A 24245-nucleotide genomic window follows, 5' to 3' on the forward strand; every position below is an offset into this window, starting at 1 on the left:
CTGTCTGCTGCATGTGGAATGACACCTGGTGCTAACAAAGGCAGTGCTGAACTTCACAAGCATTTGGGGTTAGATCCTCGTTTGGGGTAAATTGCATTTGATACACTGACTTCAGTGTGCCTGTATTTGATACGTCTATCTGGAAGTTAATGGTGGTTTGGGCTGTGTTTAGACGTTTACATATGACTTAATGTTATGCTATTTACATATAGAGTGCAGTATGTGGGAATACAGTATGCTCTTTGTAGTTTGATAAATTGCCACTGAGCTTGTAGGTCTGATGCAATGTACCTGTGATCAGGGACAGCTGAATCAGGGATTGAAAATGAGCTGTCAGAGAAGATGTCATGAAACCAGGCTCAGCCTACAGTGCCAGCTGTCTAACCTTTGGCTGCAGGGGGAAAAGGCGAGGACACGTTCTCTCTTCTCCTGTGATTTAGTATCTAAAGCGACTGCATTAGTGCCTAAAAAAATGAGAAATAAAAAGCAATCTGTTTATGTATTCCTTTCCCTCCACAAATCAAACGGTATTTGGGGAGGATTACAGTCCTACAGATTAAGTGGCTTGGCATCAAATAATTTCGCTGGGAGTTGTGAAATGAAAAGGGGAGAGAGGAAATTTCTTTTCTTTCTTTACCAAAAATTGTTTTCTTCTTTCTTGGCCATACAGAGAGGATAACTCAGACGCAATGAGTTTGTTCCCCTCTCACACGCAGCAGCACAAATCAGTAACTCTACCAGAGCCAGGGCTCATCTGCATGGGAAGTCAGACCACTGTAATTATAGATATATTGCTGCAGTTACGCCGTATAAGCTCCCTTGTGGATCCTCTTATTACAGGATAAAGAGTGACTTTTTTTCAGCTTAGTTTAAACTGCCTTTTAAGAAACGTCAACTGTCTTGAAAATGGCCACGGTCCATATTGGAAGACAAATGCTCACATGGGGGATTTAGGTTGCCAGCATGATTAATTAAATTCACACCTTCCTTTATACTGGTGTAATTCCCCCTATCTGTGGTTAGTGTCAGGTTCAAGGCAGCGTTAATCCTTCTCACAGCCTTTTTAAACTTCTGTTGAGAGTCTGCTGCTAACGCGATGTCCAAACAGAGAACCTTATTGCTGGCATTTTAAGAGGAAAGTCCTTTGCACCGGGGCTGGGCAAAGCCAGAAGTTGCCAGTGTAATCGTGTCCCTGAGACCTCAAAGCAGTGGACAGTGTCCAGTAAACATTACTGTTCCCAGTTTTACATCTTTGTTTATTTGTGCTTGGTACAAAAAATAAAGTCTTGGCCCTGCTGATGCCACTGGTAGAAACTGGGGAGGGTCGGAGTGGGAAAGGTTTTTGCCCAGAGGCCAGAGCAGTTCTCCAGGGTATACCTGTGCCTAGTTCCAAGCCCTGGGCTCACTCCATCAAGCAACGGGTTTAGTGAATTTAGTAAACCTTCCCCCATGAGACAGGTTAGTTTTGTCAGCTCTGATGGGATGTAACCATGTGCACAAAAACTTGCTCAGGCTCTGCACGAAGGCTGAGCTCGGGCTGGCAATAAGGACTGTTTTTTAGCCCTGGGGCCATTTCTCCTGGTTGTTTGTCATGACCTGCTACGCCTTGGACCCCAGAATGATTCCCCCTTCCATTTCTCAATCTGACTGGCAAAAAAGGTGCCATATTGTCAAATACCATAGTCAACAATCTCGGTGCCAGAAGGGCTGTTCTTCAGCAAATCCCCTGTGGCTGGCAGGACACCACACACGGTGCCGTCTGCAGTGACCTGCCCTGCAGACAAAGCAGGGAGGAGAGCCTGCTGTTGGCTGTTGGTAGTGCTTGCATTGATTAATTGATGCCTTTTTATTCTGTTTAAAGGCAAACTGAAATAAAACGGGTACTCTTCATGTGATTGTTAAATACGTGTTGCTGGTTTTAATTCCATAAAGAAAAATAAATCCAGTGGTTTTGCTTTATTTTATGCAGATCTTTGAAAACCTAGATTAGAAAGGAGTGCAAAATGTCTTTTAAAGCCGCTGTGAGTAAAGATGAACCAAGAAATAGCTTCTGCCTCCCAACTTCATTATATGAAGGTTCAACAGATAGAATCTGAGGTCAGAAATCTGCCTCCTGCATCCTAGGGTTCTGATAGCTTTAAACTGGAGAGGATGCCCGTCATCGAATCAGACAGCTGTATTTTTTATTTTTCTTTTTAAGGAAAAGTGTGTTAAATTACACTGTCACTGAGCCAGTTTTGACCAGTGCCTTACCATATGTAGAAAATGTTAAAACCTGAATACTGCTTTCTTATAAGAAAGTGCACCAAATTGCCCTTCACGAAAACCCAGCTTAGAAACGGTGCCACAGGGATCACAGCTCAGTGGGGCGCTGACATGTAAAGTCAGGGTGGGATCAGGCTTGGCTTTTGTGTCTCTCCTGACACAGCTTTCTCTCACCTGAAGCTATAGAAGATAAGGCAAGCTGAAGCGTATTCCTTGCATCACTCCCAAAGCACAGCTCCACATTTTTATGTGATAGCTACAGAGCAGTTTCCCATACAAGAAGATACCATTCCAGCTTGCATCCAGACCAGAACAGTTTCTGTGATCAGACTTACTCCTCTTTCTCAGCCTCCAGCAAGCTTAAAACCCCATAACTCTGCAATCAGAGCCCAAAGGTCTTGCTGTGTGATTGCTGATCTGTAAACTTGATGATGAATATTTATGGTGCAGTACAGGCTGTTTCTTTAGCTGCGATTTTCCAGGGACTAGCTCGACATCACGCAGCCAGCTCTGCAAGTCTTTGGGAGTCTCTCCCTTTCTGTTCCAAACGCAGATGAACTTCTTTGATCCTGTCTTCACTGATAACAGCACACAGCAGGGATGAGGAAGATAGATGCACACCTAAAGCATGAATATGCCACACTTTTCCTGGAGAGAAGGGACAGCATCACAGCTGATAGACGTTGATCACCTCTGCGTGTTACAACATGGGTGGATGATGTACAGGAATGTACAATATAGTGCCTTTCCCTACAGTTTCTGTCTGTTTCTCTTCCCTTGAGGGATTCTTACATACTAGACCTGCTTCCTCAATACTTTGAAATAATGTATTGACCTGATGTGTTTGGCATGCAGAGGTGATACTGCTGATCTGAGTCACTCCTGTGGGATGAGGTAATGCAGCTAATGGCTTGCTTACACACAGGGCGGCGGCAGGCTGCTCTCCCCTCTAGGAGTGGTGGTCCAGAGACAGTGCAGCTGAGCACGGGGGGCTGTTCCTCCTTCCAGGCCTCCTTCCTGCAGGAGGCTACTACACTTTACTGTTCTTCATTAAATTGATTAATCCCGTTTCTTCAGGCTTTATGTTTTCTTCCCTGTACATCCTGCAGGCAAGTGCCAGCCTGGCTCTCTTCATTGGTGGGGCACAGATTAGTAAATCGAGGTTTCATTCTCACACTGAGTGTCAACACCTCCCCTGCACAATAGGTCCTCCCTGCCCTCTCTGCAGGGTGTAAGCTCCCACCCTGCACTAGGAGCAAGCTTTGGCCAACGGCAGCTCCACGTGTCACTTCGCCCCGTGCCGGTGGGGTGTCCCTTTTTCCTTGGGGGTGCCCATGCTGTCTCTGCTTCCTGTAAGCACCTGCCTCCTCCCACCTATGCCTGCATCCCTCTGCACCTCTCTGCATCCCTCTGTCTCCCCCTGCACATCTGGGTGGCCAGAGTGAGATGCTGGGCCAGTGAGCAGCCCTCTGCTCCCCTCGTTGGGAAGCAGCCAAATATGAAGAAGCAAGGGTTGCTGGAGCCTGTGCCTTCCCTGTTTGCTCAGAGGCCATTCACACTGTGTGCCCTATATATATTTTTTTTAATTATGTTGCCCCTGGCTTAAGTGCTGTTCACCTGGAAGAAGCAGGTTTTCCTCCAGTGCAGCAGGGTTACTTATAGCCCTGCTAGAGCTGGCACAGAGAGCATGCATCTGGGGGGCATGCCCAGGTGCTCAGCCAGACCACCAAAACATAGTTTATTTTTTAAATGTACACTTTGCATTATATCATATATAGAATCATAGAATGGTTTGGGTTGGAAGGGACGTTGAAGATCATCTAGTTCGAACCCCCTGCCATGGGCAGGGACACCTTCCACCAGACCAGGTTGCTCAGAGCCCCATCCAGCCTGGCCTTGGACACTTCCAGGGATGGGGCATCCACAGCTTCTCCGGGCAACCTGTGCCAGTGCCTCACCACCCTCACAGTGAAGTATTTTTTCATTATGTCTAATCTAAATCTATCCTCTTTCAGCTTAAAGCCATTCCCCCTTGTCCCATCACTACATACCCTGGTAAAAAGCCCCTCTCCAGCTCTCTTGCAGGCCCCTTTAGGCACTGACAGGCTGCTATAAGGTCTCCCCGGAGCCTTCCCTTCTCCAGGCTGAACAACCCCAACTCTCTCAGCCTGTCCTCATAGGAGAGGTGCCCCAGCCCTCTGATCATCTCCGTGGCCCTCCTCTGGACCTGCTCCGACAGGTCCGTGTCCTTGGGGGCCCCAGAGCTGACTGCAGTACTCTAGGTGGGGTCTCATGAGAGCTGAGTAGTATAATTTTATAAAATATATATTTTTATGGCTCTAAGCCCTCCTCCTCTCTGGCTGGGAGCAATCCTCTCTGGCAGGACGTGGCCCCGACAGCAGGATGAACAGGGGAATGACCCTGTCCCAGGGACTGCAGAGCACACCAGGCACCTTGTGGCCACTCAGTTCTTATCTGCTCTCCCAAAGCTGACAAAAGCAGGCACAAAACTATAAAGCGAGCATAAATTTGGCATTATCTGATCCTCCTAATTCCATATAAATGTAATTATGTGCTGGTGTCAGATCTAGATTGCATACATACCAGTGGTTTATCTCTTATTGCAAAAATCTGAAGCTGATGATCGCATAACTGCAGTGACAAGTTCTCACAAAGAAATGGTCTTCAGCAGGACTGATGGCTACAGCAGATGGCAGATGGTGCCAATGATGTTCTGCAATATGAAGGTCAATCAAAAGAAGGATGTAACTTCTGGCATCTCAGTGGACTTAGTGAGTTCTTCATTAGAATCTTCATAGAATCGTTTCAGTTGGAGAAGACCTTTCAGATCATCGCGTCCAACCAGGATTGCCAAGTCCACCACTAAACCATGTCCCTAAGCACCGCATCTACACATTGTTTAGATACCTCCAGGGATGGTGACACAACCACCTCCCTGGGCAGCCTGGCCCAATGCTTGACCACCCATTTGGTGAAGACATTTTTCCTAATATCCAGTCTGGTGGCACAACTTGAGGCCATTTCCTCTTAAAGAAGTTTTCCATCCCTGTGAGTAGTAATTTATCTCTGTGAGCACTGTCACCATTGCATCCCTCATGTTCAGCTGCTGTTTGCCACCACTACTTGCAAAAGAGATTGATATGATGCAAATCTGTGAGGATGCATGTTCCCATAGACTTAAGTTTTCCAGCACATAAACAAAGCAGGAGTTTTTTTGAAGATGGTGCTTCTTTGGATGAAGCAGGTAGTGTTGTGGGCTCGCAGAAGATGCAGTCATGGGGTGCAAGTGGTCCAGAAAATGCCTGCACCCTCCCCAGACTGCTCAGAAATCGCCTGCTAGCTTTTATCAGAATGCTAAAGAAGCTGAAGCAATGCTCGCTAGCCTTTAAACCTCTGATTGAAGTGGAGAAACATATTGGAAAGGCTGTGAAATTCCACATCCAGCTTTATAATAGAAACACCCACATTCACTCGAGAGCAGTGGTACTCGCTTGTCTGAAGTCTTCAGATTTCTTATGCATGCTGTGACATTTCCCTTCCATTTAATGGCATTAATCCTACGCTGGGATTGCCTTGGCTTGTTGCTGGGACGCTCTTCTGCCCAGCCTTTCGCTACAGTTGAACAAATGAATACTTTGTGGTATGCAAAACTTGCCATTTGGGTATTATTTTTGCTACGTAGTTTTTTCTTAAATGCCAGCATCACTTTTCTCTCTCTCCCTCTCCTTTGTGTGTTACTTTCCATGTAGTGTGAGCCCATCTGCATTTAGTCGGATGAGTGGGATCTGTGGGCATGCAACAGTACATGATCCCTTCTATTACATAATTAAATTGCCATAATGTATATGACTTAGGAATATGTCTGAACAAGTTGCTATGAATCATACATTTTTCAGCCTGAAGCTGCCCTATTTAGCTTTTGTTAATCATTCCGCTGTTCCTACATTTTGAAGGAAAGCTTCCCTTAGCTTCAATTCCAAAGGCTAAAAGATGGAAAGGGTGAAGCACGTTTCCATCTCAGTTATTCTAGTGAAATATGAACATAAGGTGAATTACACCACGTGCAGCTGAGATCAGAATCTGGCACAGCGTCTCAGTGCCGCGCGATAAGAACTTTCTGCAGTCCCAAGCTACTGAACTATCCATGTCAGCAAGCAAGTAGATGGGTAATTGTTGTAGTTCAGCATCTCAAATATTTTTGGGGCACAGATCTGCAGGGCAAATAGATATTTTTTAAAAAATTGGCCCTTAATTCTGTTGTTTTCTTCTCCTACCACTTGCCACTTGATCAAAATAATAATAAGAAAAAATCCTATTCTGAACAAATACCTTCTTGTTTTTAGCAGGATCCTGCTCTGAGCAAAATTCATCTTGTCTTTATCAGGAGTTCTGTCTGATCGGAGAGCGAGGATCCTGCCAAAAACATGGGAGAGATTTCACTAGGATGAAATGCAAGCCAGTGTTAAAGGGAAAAAAGGCCAACATTTGCTTATTTACTGTGTGTAAAACTTTGTCTTCGCTGCAGCTCATCTGTCTTTCACCACGCAGCTCAGAGCAGAGCTTGGCACTCGAGTGCCTGAGGTTTTCCAGTCGGGTTGGAGTTGACAATACGTAGACGGGGTAGCTGAATCGGTGCGTCTGGGGAGCATAAGCACACGTGAGTCAAAAGTGACACATACCATTTGATTAAAGAAATCCACCTGGTTAAGAGAGCCCCTGCCCCAGCGCTGGCACTGTCTGGGGAGACAGTGGGTCTGGGGGGCTTGTGTGGCCTGCTGGGCAGCTGGGGAGCTGCCCTGCCCTGCCCCCAGTCCCAGCCCCAGCCCCAGGCAGGGTCTTGTGCCTGGGGGCTGGCCCCAGCCGGTACACCTGGGTAGCGCTCGGTGGGGTCACCCACCCTGCAGGTCTCAGTGGTATCTCACTAGTGCTCTCCCCAAAACCCAGTATCAACAGGCAACCTGTGTTTTGGACTGGAAACTGAAACAGTTTTATTGTGGATTTTGGTGATTCACTCTTCTGCCTTTGTTTCTGCGCTGTTTCTGCTGTGTCGACCGCAGCACAGTGGTTGCATCTAAGGGGCATCTTATTACCATGCACAATTTCATACTGGGTGAGTAATCCAACCTCTGCAATATATTTTAGAGTCAGGCTTGCAAAATCTCTGGTGTAGTGAAGGGACCGACTGCAGTACAAAGGAAACACAGAATGCAGTCCTGCCCTGCACAGGGGCAAGGTAGTGAATGTACGTATTTTGACAAGAATTTAATGTTCTGGGTCTTGTAAAATGTACTCACGGCACTGCCTGCATGGATGGGTTCAGCCTCTTTTCCCACATTGCAGCATGGAGACTGCATGGAATGAATAATGAATGCCATGTTATTTCTCCTGGTTTCACAAAGCAGAAAGAAGTAGCAGTTTGGAAGGGGAGGGGAGCCTTTGTCATGCAGATTAAAGCGCTTGCATTCATACAGGCAGAGACCTTCTTGGCACAGTCTGTGATCCTTCTTCAGCTTTTCTTCTTCGACTAGAAGATTGACCAATGTCATTTCTCCCTTCTTAGTATTAGTGTCTAGCATGAGCTTACATTTCATTCAGAGACTGCGTTAGCTGCACAATGGTCCTATTTATAAACAATTTACTAGAGAGTGCAATTAGGAAAATATAGGTGGTTGTGAGAAAGAGTGATGAGCCTTTGCTCACAGTGGTTATGACAATATTTTCTTCTTGCACAGCATACAGATGTGATCCCAGGGTTGTAGGGCTCCTTGTGAACATTAAGTATAAATGTAATATCCTGACTTTTAGGCTGTCTTTACAAGAAAATAAAAATAGAAAATGTTCTTACCTTATAAAAATAGAAAATGTTCTTACCTTGCACAGTGAGCTCAAGCTGTCCACCTGCATGTAAAATGCTAACGGCGATAAGGCAGGGTTGTGCCCACCCTGAGACAGTTACTGAAAGGAAAACCCTGCTGGAAGCTGGAAGGACGGCTTTCTCCATCTACACAGAAGTAGATGTTGTTTGTATCCTACCTCCCAGGGGTTTTCTATTTTAACACAGCTGTTTGGACATACGTGCTGCAAGATACCCTGACACTCAATGACTTTAGCCAGAGCCGAGTGTGCTCATCGCTTCTGAACACATCAAACTCTGAGGAGCAAAATTTCAGAGGTGGTCAAGCATTCTAAAGGTGAAGTACCTCAGGGATGCTAAGTCCTACAGAAAGTCTGGCAGAATATGACCCTGCAGGTCAGTGGCACAAGCAGGAGGAAAACCCTGGAGGTCAGTCCTTCTTCCTAGTCCCACGCTCAGCCCATGAACCAGCTCCGTCGCTTGGTCTCCCACTGCAATAGTGATTGCTTAGACCTATTCCCCATATGACAAGGTCCCTTGAGAATTGCAACACATTAAAAATACATGGGGCTCGTCTGTCCAAGTTATTTCTTCTGTACAGTTTTTTCAAGCTATTTCGAAAACAGGTCCTCAATGTAATTCCAATGTATACAAAATCACACAAACTAGTATAAAAAAGTAATAAAACTGACCCCGTATGAACGATGTCATATGCATCAGCAAAGCCCACCACAGTCTATTGTTTGAACATAAATATCTGTTACAGGTTTGTCTTTATGGGTGTAAAACCAAAGAAAATTACTAGTGCCTATTCTTGGAAAATATTATTAATTACTTTTATTAATATTTTCTAATAACTTCTCCACTGGAAATGATGCAAATGCCTGTCAAGGAGTGCTCCAGTTCTCCAAGCTCATGAACTTAAAACCAGGAAGCTTTCAGCACCTTTGCTTTGATTCCCACTGCAGGCTTTTCATCCAGATAGGCCAGATACCAACTTTCTGGATGTTGCCTAAATGACTTTTTCTTAGGAACTTCATTAATTTCCATCTCATACTAATCACCCTGATTTATCCCTCAATTTAGAGCAAGAACTACTGAGCAAAGAAGTAATGCTTTAGTTTTTGCAGAGATGAAGAACCACTCAATAATGTCACATTTTTGTTATTATAGTGCAAAACACTACGTAACTCTTTTTAGAGGAGGATCCTTCTGCATTTTTCTGGATCTTTACAGCTTCTGAGCAGTTCAGGGATGGAATAAATGACAAGGAACTATAGAAACTAAGAGCCATGATTTTTCCTATCATGTATTTTTCAATTTTTAGAGCATTGAATTGCCTACTGAAAAAGGATTTGAACACGATGTGCAAGTAGGTGCAGTTGAAAAATTATGGCATCAGTTTAAGTGCCGTATCTTGAAGTCAAATGATTACTCTCAAATGTAGCATATAGCTTTTGTAGTCTATAATGGGAGAGCAACCAACTAACCAGCCGAGGACCCCAACATTAGAAAACTGGTCCAGGGCATTGTCAGCTCCAAATCTTCTCTCAGAAAACTGAAGTCAAAATTATTCAGAAGGCATTTGTAGTGAACATTTTATTCCAGTCAAGTGTTTCTTTAATTATTTCAAAGCATGTATTTCTATTTTTATCACTATCAATCAACCAAAACAAATCAATTTGTGTGTTAAATTAAAGAATTTCCCATTGAATCCCATTAGTTTTTAGTGAGACGCTCATTTTAACTCCCAGTACAGCTAAAGCACCTGCCTTGTAGCAGATAATAGTTCCTTTTGCTTCATATGCGCAGATGTCCTGGAATGCAAGAGGATAAGGATTTGAGGGGACATATCTTGTAGGTTCAAGTAGCAGTTCTTTTACTGGGGTTTTGTGTTGTTTTTTTTTTTTTTTTAATAATGGAAAGGAAAGTAAGTCAAGAGAATATTATTTTGTCTTAAAGGTGGGGAATCTAATCCAAACTCCAGAAATGCAGTGCTTTTTCCTCTGCGTTGGGTGAGCTTTGGACCAAGTCCCAAGCTGTTCACTGCAAAACGCAGTGTTTTGCAAAGGCAGTCCCAGCCCCGCAGCCTGATTCAGTGCTGGAGCTGCCTGCCGGATCGATACCCCAGACTGTTCTGCCAGCGATCTCTCTCTGTGGATGGGGATCATAATCCTGTTGCCATTTGCATTTCCAGGTTGTAGTTGGGAACTACTGGGCTGAGTTGGGAGACCTCTGGTAACAGTGAGCATCTTTCCCCAGAGGGACTGGTGCCCGCGGTGGGATGATGCAGGGGCTTGGGGCAGGTAGCAGAGCCCTGCTGGTGCCCCAGGGATGCCACCTAAGGATGTGGGCATCCGTGGCAGGCATCACACAGCAGGTCTGAGAACTAAACAAATGGGCAGGTAGGCAGTTCAATGTGGTTTTGAGGCATGTTATTTCATGGAAATTTTTTGATAACCTGATTTGCTTACCTGGAACTGACCTACTAACGGTTGTAAACAGTCTTTAAAAACAGTATGAATTTTGTGCTGCTGAAAGGCAGCCCTGGAGACTGAAGTTATTACTCCTGCTTCAGGGAGTGATCAGCAAAAACCTTCCCCGTGCACTGCTGGCAGCCTGCCTCATCTCCAGCCAGCAGGATCACTGACTTTGAAGTATAAGGCTGAGTTACTTGGAAACAGTGTGGGACTCCTCAGAGTCTCATCTCAGCCCAGGTTTATTGCACAGGCAGTGGACTGGAAACATTGTTAACGCCGACTGAATGTGCTGGGATCGCTCTGGCTGATCTGCAGGCTCTGAGGCTTGTTTGCACCATGCTGGGATGTTCAGGTCCTTGCTATGCACTGTGTTGCCCTTTCTAAAATGAAGCCTGTTATCTAGAAAAGGAAATTTATTAAACCTAAAGCTGATCATAGTTTAGACTGAAGAGAAGCTTCCACTTCGCAGATTGTGAAGATCTCTCCTATGGCACTTTCAGTCCATAATGGGTTGTCACCTGCAGACTGCACACTTAAAAGCAAGGAATAGATCCACAGATTTCCCCCTGCTCTGAAGAGCAGACCCTAAAAAAGGCTTATGAGTAGTTGTGAACCAGCACAGGAATGCCAGGCATGGAGACAGCTGGGTCCTGCCTCTACTGGAACACTGGGACTTCTGGTGAAATGCATCCAAGGGCAAAAATGGGTCATCTGTAGGTAGGCTGCAAATCTGGGAGTTTCTTTTGAGTAAATGATGGAGTAGATCCCCAGAGAGACCCTTATATGTGGTCTGACCTCTAGGCAGGACTCTAAAAACATTAATAAATTCCCTGTGCAGCACTTCTGGAGGGCCATGGTTTCCTCTACAGTGGTGCAAAGCTCTTCCCTTTGCCACTGGTTCCCATGCTGCAGCTGGGGCTGTGGGCTGGTCCCCTCATGACTCCCTTTTCTAGTATTTCAGGTGTTTTAATCTGCTTAATAAGCAAGTGATGTCTGCCTCCCCCTCCTTATCAAAGACCATGAAATGCACATGAGTATGGAGGGCTGGACTCAGAGCACCAGCCAGCCAGTCTGTAAGCAGGGAGCCCTCCTGTACCTACCCCGGAGGAGACAGGCTCCCCCCAACACCCACCGAGGAAGCAGGACACACGCAGGTCCGTGTGGTGATGCTCAAGGGGCTGAATTCCCTCAGTGTGTGTGTTTCAGGGTGACTGGCAGTGCTATCTAAGGAGATGCAAACTGTGATTAAATCTTGTGCCTGACACCACAAAATAACATCTGTGTACAAAACTGAAAGCAAAGACAACCTTTCTTGAGGCTTTTTAGTTGTAATTATCTTTGAAACAGCAGAAAGGAAAGAAAAATCTTGTTATTGTTGTTGTTGTTTTTTAATTTAATAGACGTCCTCTATTGAAGGACGTTATCACAACAGTGATTTGGCAGTGGAGGTGAGTTGAAGCTGAAAGACCAGATGCTCAGGTGGTGTAAAATGGCTTTAGCTTCGTGGAAAACAGTGGAGCTTCATTGCTTTGCCCTTTATGATTTGATTCATAAGCCCTGACACTTCTCTCCTGTTTCTAACTGCTAAAATCACTTTTTCTCTTAAATAACAGTTTGAGGGTGTTATAAAAAGACTTTCACTAACTTAAACAAGCAGAAAATTAAAACCTTGTGAACTGATAGATTTAATGCTCTGACTTATCCTAATTCAGTCCTTGGGCAGTTTGCTTTAAGGAAATGTTATGACATGAAACTGAAGGAGAGGATTTTAAACAAAAACCCAGCTGGATCACATAACCAGACCTTTCTTACTTGAAAAAAAAAACAACCCACCACTTCTGTTTTTAAAAGTCATTATGTGATACAAACTCTTCTTGTTTGCCGATTCTTGGAGCCAGCCCTGAGATAAAGGCTTACCTAATGCATTGGGATTTTTCCCAGCCCGCGTCTGTCACATCCCATCAGTGCTGTGAGGTGCTTCCAGTCCCCTTCCCTGCCTGCTTCAGTTGTAGTCGGCGGCAGAGGGGGCTGGAGGTGGAAGGTCTCCAAGCCTGGCAGTGTTGTGCCTTGCTTGCTGCTGGCCCCTTGCCCAACACCCATGACATCTTCTCCTTTGGCCTCGTCATCACGAAGTTTGGCATTCCTGTAGGTTATTCCCCTCTGTCTCGTGTTTGCTTGGATTACCTGTTTTTTCCTCAGTATCTCAGGTGAGGTTAGACTGGCTGTGACAGTCCTCAGCACTGCCTGTGTTTTAGGTAGGAGACCCCATCACACAGGGCAGGCCAGTCTCTCTCCTACTCTTGTGTTATCAGCCCAAGCACAAATCAGCTGTCAAGCTTGCTTGTCTCATCACCTTACCCCCAGACAATCCTCGCCTTCAGCAAAACTTGGCTGGGGTATGGTGCTGTGATAGACCATCACTTCAAAATGCACATGGCAGCACTTTGAAAAAATGTAACAAAAAGAGACAAGTAGATTTCACACCCCAATTTTTCCTAAGAATCTACTACGCAAAGCTAGACTCAAGGGTCTCAGCGTACCTTGCACAGTTTGGTACGGAGGTAATAACACAAATAATATTTGCGCAGATGAAGACAACCACTTTTGGACCAGATGACCCCCAAAGTTCCCTTCCAACCTGAACTGTTCTGCGAACGTGTGCTGAGAGACTGCTGCCATGCAGTCGCAGAAATGCAGCCAGCACCTCCACGTAGCATGTGCCCGCAGAGGGCTTGATCCTCTGTCGGGGTAAACAAAGCGGCTGTGCTGAGGGGGGCAGGGTCCCCGCAGCAGGTAGGCTCCCAGCCTGTGATGGTGCTGCGTGAGAACCCGGTGCCTACCCTGCCTTGCACAGAGACTTAGGTTTCCCCTTCCCCTCACCCTGGTTTGAGATATGCGGGACTATTTTTGCCTTCCCTGTGCACGGATGATGTCATTGCAATCAGCCATGACATCGTCTTCCAGGATAATCACTGGTGTGGAGGGGAGAAGGAATGAGGCTTGCTCGTGCCGTACCTGTCCACGTGGGTTTGCTGCCGGCAAGCCTTGGGAGCGCTGATGCCGAGTGAAAAAATCAGAAGCCTTCCTAAAGGTTTGATATAGCAGTTTTTAAACTTCACCATCCTGAAATCAAAGATCAAAAAGGAATTGAACCCACCGGCAGATGGAATGATAAGGCTGGAGCAAACTGAATTTGAACACTGTCGGATTTATTTCTATGATATTTTTAATTGGAGAGTAAGTAAATAAATAAATAAATAAGATCTAATGTGATTGCTTGGCCAATACTAAAAAAAAAGTATCTTGGCTGTTGGCCCTGGAAAACCATCTGTCATACCTAGCAGGAGTTTGCACCTAAGTAATCTTTTCCCTTTTTTTTTTTTTTTTTTTCCTGTGTGTCTGTTTGTAGTATGAGTTATTCCTTACCCTGGATTCCCTCTATCGCTGCCTCTTGTGAGGCTGAGCCCGTCGCATATGTCAGGTTTCAGCAGGCAGCAGGCTGCCTGCCCAGGTAGCAGATTTAATGAAAATTCTCTCTTTTCCCATCCAAGCAAACCAGTTCTCATCTCGTGTGTGCGCAGGAAAGGCACGGCGGTCTCCCAGGCCAAGAGCTGTCTCATCAGCGACAGAGCCCTGGCGAAGGGCTGCCAGGGACAGCGGTGCCTTTGTGAGTGTCCTGTCCTGCCTAGATCCTGAGGATTTACTGTGCTTGCTGGCATCTTTATGAACGTCCCCTTCGCTCCTATTTCCTACCTCAATATACTACTCTTGTTTTCTCACAGAATGAGGCAAGGTATTAGCACCACTACTGAACTTAAACTGCACGTACATATGTATAGGTATCCAACTAGAAACATGACAACCCTCACATTTCTTTTTTTAAATTATTTTTCTGATTTTTCTCTTCTCCAGAACTGCCCATTCTTAGAGAAAGGGTTTCTTCCTCAGGAATTCAGGAGGCGAGGGTCAAAATTCATTGTATTGAATCAATTGATTTTGGCATACCGGGTTTGCACATTATTCACCTTCCTTTGGTTTTTAAGATAGGAGACCAGGAGTTGCTCTAATTAAGGAGGTGACCTTGGCACTGGGATAGCCCTTACCACAGTGAGGTGTTCCCTGCTGGAAGAGGAGAAATTACCTCCCTTTTGTAGGTGCTCTGGGGCAGGGAGAGAGCTGCAACAACTGTGTGGGCTAAAAGTCTCAAGGCAATAATGGTAAAAAAGGGAGGGGTTGGTTTATTTTTAATGTCATGACTTGTGAAGATGAATGGTTAGCAATGCTTGAGGCCCATGCACGCTCTGTCTGCAGGCATGTGGCCGTAGGAGACTGGTCAGGAAGGCAGCCCTGCTGGGAGATGGGATGGTAATCCAGGTCCTCAGCAGTCCCATGGGTGCTTACAGCCCTGCTGACTGCCCCTGCTCTGTCCATGGCAGAAGCTCTCAAGCATTGTGGAGCACGTAGTGCCACACGAGAGGGATGACAAAGTCAGGAGCTTACCAGCTTGATTGTGTAGATGAATCCTGGCCTTACCTCTCCCATCCCACAAGATATTATATCATCATCAACTTTCACTGTAGTTATAAAAGCTACCCTAAAATAAGACTAAATTAAGCCCTGTCACTGTGATCTAGTTTAAAGTTGGATTATTAGTTCTTGCTGAAGTGTTTGATGTGAGGGTGGTGGCATTCCCTGTGGCAGCCTGACACAGAGTGATTCCAACATGACCATTGTCCAGCTCAGTCCCACTGTAATATCTCCCATTCTTTTAGCCTAATAAAATAACCTTTGGTACTGAAGACACAGTCTGGCTATAATCCAGTCCAGCCATAGTGAAAGTCAGCCAGCTGGCTCATTAAACTGCAGCTCAGAGGCCAAAAAGACTCATCAGAAATAAATTAAGGTATGAGGAGAGAGAGGTAGAAAAGGAGAAGGAAGCTAAGTAATGAAATTTTGCAAACTGCAAGAGTGTTTTCTACTTTCCACCAGGCCTTCAAGTGGGGCAAGGATGCTGTGGTACCAGTGGGAGGGATCTCTGGAGAGCAGTGAGTCCAAGTCCTGCTCAGGCAGGGTCACCCGCAGCAGGTCACCTAGGACTGTGTCCAGTTGTGTTCTGAGTATCTCCAGGGATGGTGGCTGCACAAGCCCTCTGGTCATCAACCTGTTGCGGTGTTCAACCACCCTTACAGTAAAAAAAAAGTCTTATGCTTAAACAGAATTTCTTGTGTTTCAGTTTGTGCCCATTGCCTCTGGTCCTGTCACTGGGCACCAATGAGAAGAGCCTGGCTCCATCCTCTCTACTCCCTCCCCATCAGGTATTTAAACACATTGATAGGATCCCACTGAGCCTTCTCTTGCCCAGGCTGCACAGTCCCACCTCTTTCAGCCTCTCCTCGTGGGATGGATGCTCCATCCCCCTCACCACATTTATGGCCCTCACTGGACTCGCTCTAGTATGTCCAGATCTTCCTTGTACTGGGGAGACTCTCAGCTTCCAGGTTCTGGAATAACAGCATGGGTTTTGCCTCACAAATCCTTTACATGCTGTCAAATAATAGAATAGCCATTGCTCAGCATGGTAATTTTGAAAAGAAAGTATTTTACAAGAAAGGGCATTTTACGCTTAAATTTAACTTCTGCATGGGAATGGAAAGGTATCTGGGTAATGGCAGCACTGGGATATGTGGGTTCACATGGATACTTCATGGTTTTGTTGACTGCACATCTGTACATAAATAACCAAAGCACTAATAATGCATGCAAGGGAATAGAGGCCATTTGGAAACCTGAATAATTTTGATGGAGCGTAGAGCAGAGAATACTTTTTCTCTGGCCATGTGTTTCACCACACTAACTCATTTTAGTTGTCCTTGAATAGACTTTGATCTTTTACAAACTTACTTGATATTCAAATTATTTGGCCAGCGGTTGAGTAAATACATTTCCTCCTAGAATTTGCTTATGTTACCCGAGATAATCCATTGTTCATGCTGCAGGGAAAGTCACCCAGCTCATACAATGTGATTTTTGCTTTCTGAGCATCCGCCAATTCATTCATGCATTTCAGTTTGGCCAAGCAGCAATTTCCTGCAAGCCATATGATCAGTGTCTATCTCCAGAAGTATTTATGATGCTTTTCCTACAGATGCGTTAGCAAAAAGTTAAGTTTGTGGAAACATTAATCAAAAGCGAACAAAGTGGTTTGTGTGTCATCTAAGCATCAAAAGCTGGAAGTGGGATATGATCTAAGCATTATATACCTGTCAGAGCAGTATGAGCTTTCTTTTATTGCAGAACAAAGCGTTGGTGACTGTGTGGTTACTCCGATCTCAGCCCTACAAGGGCAGTCCCGGAGCTCTGGCACAGTGGAGCCGCAGCACAGCTGTGTTGTCTGTTGAACAATACCACAGCTCTTCCATTAGGCTCACCAGCCTGATCAAAGTCAGTATTTCCCATGGCCCCTTGTAACAACACAGGTATAATGACTTTAATATTTACTCCAATGTGGGTTTTTTTCAGTACAGAAGGTAATAATGTCTGCAGCTAGTAAAACTATTTGAATTTAAAGACTAACCTCAAGTCATTTGTGAACTTCCACGTACAAAGGAAAGGTTTATTCCTGAAAAATATCACTGTTACAATACAGAAGAGTGGCACCAAAATATATTCACCTCCAAAAGAAAAAGGATAGCAGTTCTGCATGGGTAAGGAAAAAGGTAAGCACTCAGTCCCACTTCATTATGCGACCTGGAATGAGCAACCCAGTATCTTTGTGGGCAAAGGTGTCCTGTCAAGTCTCTTCTGTGGAAATCTGTAAATCTCTGCATTTCCACCTTTGTGACAGAAGGAAGAATTCAAGTGACTTCCCTTTTCCTCTTCTTTAAAATGAAGATATGGTTACACTACATCAATTAAAAACGATCTTTTGCAAATGTAATGCAGATATTAAAAGCCCGGTACAAAAATATTGGCTTAAGATTTGTACGTTCATCTAGCACCTAGTAAGTACTGAGTGATGCAGGTGTGTTTCTGGGAGCCTGAGGTGCCACACTGTATAAATAACGGTCACTCATAAGGTAACTGCTTATGTTGCTTTGCACAGTTGAAATAAACTATTGAGATAACAGCCCTTTGGTACCACCACTTGTTTCAGGGGCTGTTTTCTTTCTGTTGCAAACATATCATCATAGTTAAAATGACTAAACACTTTGAAACTTAAGCCAGGCTCCAGAGGAGTTGCAAATTTAAGTGAAGTTTGATGGATACTTTGATGAAGTCAAATGATAAGCAGTTACTATTATGAATAAATCAAGAATATTTGTTCATATTTGGTTTAATACGGGCTCTAAACAAAGGCTCCAGAGTATGTGCTGGGGACCAAATTCTTGGTTCCTTCCTCATTTTTCACTCTGTCATGCTTCCACTGAACTGGATGAGGATCCTACCGATGCCCTTGTGTCATTTTGAACTTTCCAGCTCCCACTTTACATAGCACAAAGCAATTTGTTTCCATTAAAAAGGACATTAAGGTGATGTAGCTGAAATTGTTCTGTGCCCTAAATCTATATAATTTGTTGCTCTTGAGCAATTCAGCTCAGCTTCCATTACCACAGACTGACATCAACAAACCATTTCATCTTCCAGGCCTGTCACATCAAGTATTTTTTACAGCACTGTTATAACTTCATTTCAGAAAGTGGCTGTGACAAAGAAGGGGCTGCATTAGATTCAGTGTCAATAGCAATCTGATTTGCTTCTCAGAAATCTCATTAGCCATAAATAAATTAGAAAGTGACATGTGTACACCATAAGTAGTTCAAAACCATTGAGAAATTAAGCCCTTTGACAAAGCAGTGCAGTTTCTTATGCATGCCCTAGCAGAAGCACCCGTGACCACTGATGCTTCCTTAGCGGTGGCATGACTGTTGCTGGTCCCATCCTCTCCCTGCTCTTACCAGCTGCCATGAGAGTACTTGTTCTCAGACCCACCTTCTCTGGAGTTTCTTGTCTCCCTCTCGAGGGGGCTGCTTCTCAAGTGATTGTGCAAACTCTGGTTTTAAATAACCGGAGATTAAAAACCAATGAAAGCAGCAGCACCGAGTGCCAGGGATGCAGGCTTTGGTGGGGGCGCGTGGGGAAGGGCTTCAGCACCCAACACGGTGCAAGGGCTGCTGATGGTTTCTATGTGTCTGGAGGCACTGGAAGAGGCTGAGACAAATGTGTTCAGCTTTATGCTTTTTTTAACATAGTGCATTACTTCTACTGCCTCTCTGCTCACTAGACAACTCTGTTGCCTTTTTTAACCACATCGAGTGCTCGTAGTGCGTTGCACTGGTTGCTCCAGAGTCACTTCTTGGGTGCAGTTCTTCTTAGGGCTGGTCTGCCTTGCTTGGGTCAGACCAGCTTTGAATTTGACTGCCTTTAAATGCCTTGCTTTTGAAAAGTCTCAGTTTGCTACACGATCCAGATCTTTCTGTCCTCCCCAACATTTTCTGCATTTGAATTTTTACCAACAGTGATTCTGTGTCTGACGGATAACAGATAAAAATTTTGGAGAGGTACCAATCTCCTGATGATCTTCCTAAGATCTCATAGATAACAAATCTGTTTGATGAAAAAAATAGTTTCTGAGCTGTTTATTAGTGATTTCTTAGTCCACTTTATGCTTTATTAATATTGGATATTGATAATTTCTAATCAGAATGCCAATATGGTGCTCAGAAAAAAACCTTGCAAAAGATCTATTATGTCTTTGCCATTATAAATCAAACACATAATCTCCTCAGAGAATTAATTCTTCTCTTTGGCAGGTCTTATGTTTCATAATTATATTTCTACTCTTGTTCATCAGCATTTACACTTTTTTGTCTAATACCACAATTCACTGTCTTTCAGTTGCTGAGGGGTTTTAGCCTACTGTTTTTGAATTTGCTGCTACAACAGCCCTCTCGTAGACTTCACAACCTGCTCAGGAAGCCGCGGTTTGTCCAACAGTTAGCACCAAAAAAGTGGACATCCTGTCTCTTTATTGCCATCCATCTTGCCAGGTATGACCTTTTCTTCCAGGTACTTAGTTTTCTTTATAAATTTCCTACATTTTATAATATTGGATTTTGATGCCACAGGAGGCATGAAATAGGGCAGGATAAATATCTAATTGATGTCTTCCTTACATTGTTTACTGACATTTAAAGGGCATTTCAGCTGTGCCCATGCAGTGACACAGTGCTGGCACTAGCAGCCATGGGACAGGAGAGTGTCCTTGGGGACACTGCACAGCCCCACACTAGCACAGCAGACCAGACCCTGCTCACACTGTTTTTTCCATCAGTGGGGTCTGTCCAAGTCAATATTTCTCAAACTTTTTGAAAGCACAGCCTTATTTTGGCTCATTCATGTAGGTATGACTCCCCTAAGCACAGTCCCCCCGACACCCACACCCCCAATAACAGCTAAACTCAACATGTTTCTGTTCAGAGCCATGTTTGGCTGATCACTTTCATTTAAAGTTAGTAACCTTACTTAATGCATAGCTCCCGTTTAGACACTGCAGACACTCCAAAAACACGCCTAACACCTGCTCACCCATCCTCAGATGAGGCAGCAGCATTTTGCGGTAAGAAATGCCTCTCCTTTCTGTATAAGTGCCTATACATCCAACTACCTTCAACTGCTAGCAGGTGCTCAGCACACCCATGGTGAGGATGAAGTGTTTGTACCTGCAGAATGTAGAGGCTACTTGTCTTTTTTCCCAGACATCGAGACATCTGGGCGACTGCCCTTCCTCTGTAGAGATGTGTGTTGGGCACCTTGCAGATGAGCCCTGGCAAGTGAAAGGGGTGGCTGAGACCCATCCCAGGAACTGTGTGGCTTGTAGCTCCCTTTTGCACCAATCCGGGCAGCACAGCGTAAAGGAAGCCTGTGAAAAGGTCTTGCACAGTGCCCTCAGCAGGGATTTTGCTGGTTGTCCCCAAGCTCATGGAGGCTGGCACATGGCAATTTGGCCAAGAGTGAAAAGGAATGCACAAGAGAAAGCTGCAAAGTTCTTTACAAGTTCAAGGACCCAAAAAAGACTTTTTTTTGTTTGTTTTCCTACGTATAACAAATGAATATTGTCTTATTATTACCTTCCCAATTAATAATCTAAACTGTTCTTTTTTGTTTGATTTTGTTCACTTAATCCTCCACTGCATTAAGCACACTACAGACACTACACGCTAGCAACCTTTTTATTAAGATCCCTGCCAGCCAGAAAGCATTACGACCCACTCTGCACTGCTGAGACTGGATGATTGGTTGGTCAGCAGGTTGTCTCTGCCCATGTCCAGAAGGAGAGATAAACATTGTGCAGGCCATGGGCTGCTGCAGATCAAAAGATGTCAAGACAAGCAAGAAGATCATAATTTTCCGCCATTGCCTTAGAAATCCTCTGGTTTAAGAAGCACCTGTTCTTTCTGTGACCTGGGCTAGCACACTCTGGGGCCACTTAGTCCCCTGTGAGCTTGACTTACATTTCTGCTAGGTTTCTCTGCTGCATACTCACACCTCTGACAGGTCTGCAGAACAATATTTAGAGCCATGTAGAAGTTAAAGCACAGAAAAAATAAGGTGACTGACAGTGGACACTTAGGGAAGGGCACAGAAGTATGGAAGGTGTAGGATAGCTCCCTCGGGAGGCTTTGCTAAGGAAATCCTGAGTCAAGTATGATATCTTTGTGATTAATAATCCTTGATATATTCTCTCTTCTATCAATTTTTTGAATTCACTGTTTGAACGCATAGAGTTGTGACACCCACCAATGTCATGTGTCAGTGACTTCCCGGGTTTAACAACACACTGTGTACACCTCCTGTTTTCAAATCTGCCACTAGAAAGTTTTAGGTGAGGTTCCTCTATTTATTTATTTTTATTATGAGAAATTGAATCATTATTCCCTGTTAACATTCCCTATGTGTCTCATGATTTTATAAACCCTAATGTATTCCTTATGGTCCTCTTTTCCTCAGGTTGAAGATTCCTTATCTCTCCCAGGTTATTTCCCATATAGGAAGATTACCCTTGCCTCCTGTCTTTGTGCTTTTTCTACTACTACTATGTTGCTTTGGAAAGACATGCCAATGCTATAAACTGTAGAGATGTATGGCAAGATGGAGGCATATCACTGTTATAATATTGTCTGTTTTTTTCTTGATTTTTTCTTAACATTTCCTAATATTAATATTAAAATTAGTCTTTTAAAGCTGCTCCTGAACTTTGAATAGACAGTTTAACAGATCTATCTAAGATGTCTTTCCTCTGGTGGCAACAACCAGGCTGGAGCCCATGACTGAATACACAGTTACAATTCTCTTTCCATAATGCATTATTCCACATTTATCAATATCACGTTTCACCTGGCTTTTCATCATCCAGCCACTTACCATTGCAAGGTTGTTACAACCCTGTGCAGTCAGCTTTTGGGTTTATTGTTCTGATTCAGTTCATATCGCCAGCAATCTCTGTTCCTCTCTTTTCCAGATCATTTGTGAAGATGTTGTCATATGATCCATACGATTCATATGATCTCAGCCCTGGAATAGATCCCTGTGGGACTTCACTGGTAATCATCCATGTCCAAGAATACTGCCTGCCTATTCCTAACTTGGTTTGTCTGTCTTTTAATGGTGATTTGCTCATGCAAAGCCCTTCCTCCTCAGGAAGTTTATGAGGAGACTAGCTTGCAGGCTTACCCAGGGAGAGCGAGGATTGTTAGCCTGAGCCAAAATGCACCTTGTCTGGTCTCCACAGGAGAAACAAATAGAGGTCAGCTACAAGGGATATTACTCATGCCTTCCACAGGTCACGCTTTCTGTAGCAGAACATCACCATGGGATGAAATAGCAGAGTGTACTAAGCCAGAGACTTCAAAAGGTTTGGCATTTAACTGTTCGAACAGAAAGGGCTAGCAATGAGATATTTGTGCCTGCTTGTTGGGGCCCTTTTGGTCCCATTCTTGAAACCTTGTCGTAATCTAAGGACACCTGGCAGAAGATTTGAATGCACATTAAACTCCTGCAGGATGGTTCCTGAGTATGCGTTTGACCAGCAAAGTGCCAGATGCCTGGGAAATTGCTGGGACATTCATGTTCCCAGTGCCGGCAGTGCTGCACAGCACACCGCTTTTGCAATGAGAAGGGGAAAATTCCATCAGGAGAGGCTGAAGATGGTGCTGGCTTATGGGTCTGCTGTGGGGAGCCTGGAGGCGTTTCCAGAAGGGCAGAGCAAACAGGCGGTGACACCTGCACCCATGCCCTTGCTGATGTGCCCTCAATGATGTAAGGCAACGTTAACCCACAGTCCAAGAAGCACTTGTCACCAAGGCTCCTGTGTTTCTTTCTCCATGGCTGCTTGGGGCCGAGTGAAGAGCATGCATCTGCCCAGGACCACTGCCATCCCAGGAGCCTGTGTGCTGGTGCACGCCCCCCTCGAGACCTTCCAGTGGCAGTGGGGAGAAGAGCAAGCTTTCGCTGTGCTTCCCTTCATAACTAAAATTGGAGAGGTTAAGTCCTTTAATTTGCTCCTGATGTGTCTAATTTTCTTTGCACAGGCTGACGCACACCATAGTGCCTTTATACCCTCTTGAGAATGTGGAGAAGCTGCATCATACAAATACCTCTTATGAATAAACGTAATAGTTCACCTTCAGTGAATAGTGAATAGTTCAGAGGTCTTTGAACTGGTAATTCCATTATCTGGTGTTGGTAATGAATCATACTTGCTTATAAAATCCTGTTTGCCTGTATGACATTTTTAAGTTCCAGCCAACATCATATTCTGATGTAAGAAATTTACTAATGGGCACTAATAACAGAAAAAAAATCATTGCTAAGAGAAAGTGATCATGATATTTCTCCTATAATATTATTATTATTTTAAAGTATATAACAATGCAATGAATAACACGTTTCATTTGATGGTAATCTGTAAGACTTGTGGTGAGAACTGGGTTATTGCTTAGCTGCACTGAGACTGTAATGCAATAGGTAAGCCTCTGCTCTGGCAGTCTGACCGGGTGGGCACGTACAGCTGTGCTGTGTCTCGCTGGAGTCAGGGGCTTTCTGCTCCAGAGCTGATCTGTGAATGCAGAAGTGGAACCTACGCACAGTCAGAGCTAAGGGAGGCGATGCAGAAATCAGTGTCACCATCTTTCTCCTTCTGTAGGCCTGCTCAGATGCATTTGAGAATATAAACTCCTAACCAGGGTGGCTCACAAGACGTGCATGCTCATAAGAAAGTTTAACCCCAGCTGGTAACTAAGTACCATGCGGCCGCGTGCTCCCCGCCTCCTCCCCCCACCCCGGTGGGATGGGGAGGAGAAATGAAAAAAGGTAAAACCTGTGGGCTTTACCCACAGTTTAACAATTGAAATAAAGTTGTTAATAATAATAATAACAACAATAATAGTAATGGAAAGGAGAGAGAGAGAGGAATAAACCCCAAGACAGACAAGTGATGCACAGTACAACTGCTCACCACCCGCTGACCGATGCCCAGCCAGTCCCCGAGCAGCCATCGGCCCCTCCCGGCCAACTCCCCCCAGTTTATATACTGAGCGTGACGCTCTATGGTATGGAATATCCCTTTG

The 24245-nt window shown here is 44.6% G+C and overlaps 1 long non-coding RNA gene across 2 annotated transcripts in view; it reads left to right on the forward strand.

Moving 5' to 3' along the window:
• LOC121089951 overlaps positions 1-23499 on the forward strand; it is a 47607-nt gene extending 24108 nt beyond the window's left edge. For both annotated transcript variants that reach the window (XR_005828431.1, XR_005828430.1), the window contains exons 5-6: positions 19516-19667; positions 22139-23499. This is a non-coding gene — a long non-coding RNA (uncharacterized LOC121089951). The remainder of the gene's footprint in view (positions 1-19515; positions 19668-22138) is intronic.
• The last annotated feature ends 746 nt before the right edge of the window (positions 23500-24245 follow it).

The sequence above is a fragment of the Falco naumanni genome, chromosome 6 (assembly GCF_017639655.2).
Source record: "Falco naumanni isolate bFalNau1 chromosome 6, bFalNau1.pat, whole genome shotgun sequence".
In the NCBI taxonomy this organism is placed as follows: Eukaryota; Metazoa; Chordata; class Aves; order Falconiformes; family Falconidae; genus Falco; species Falco naumanni.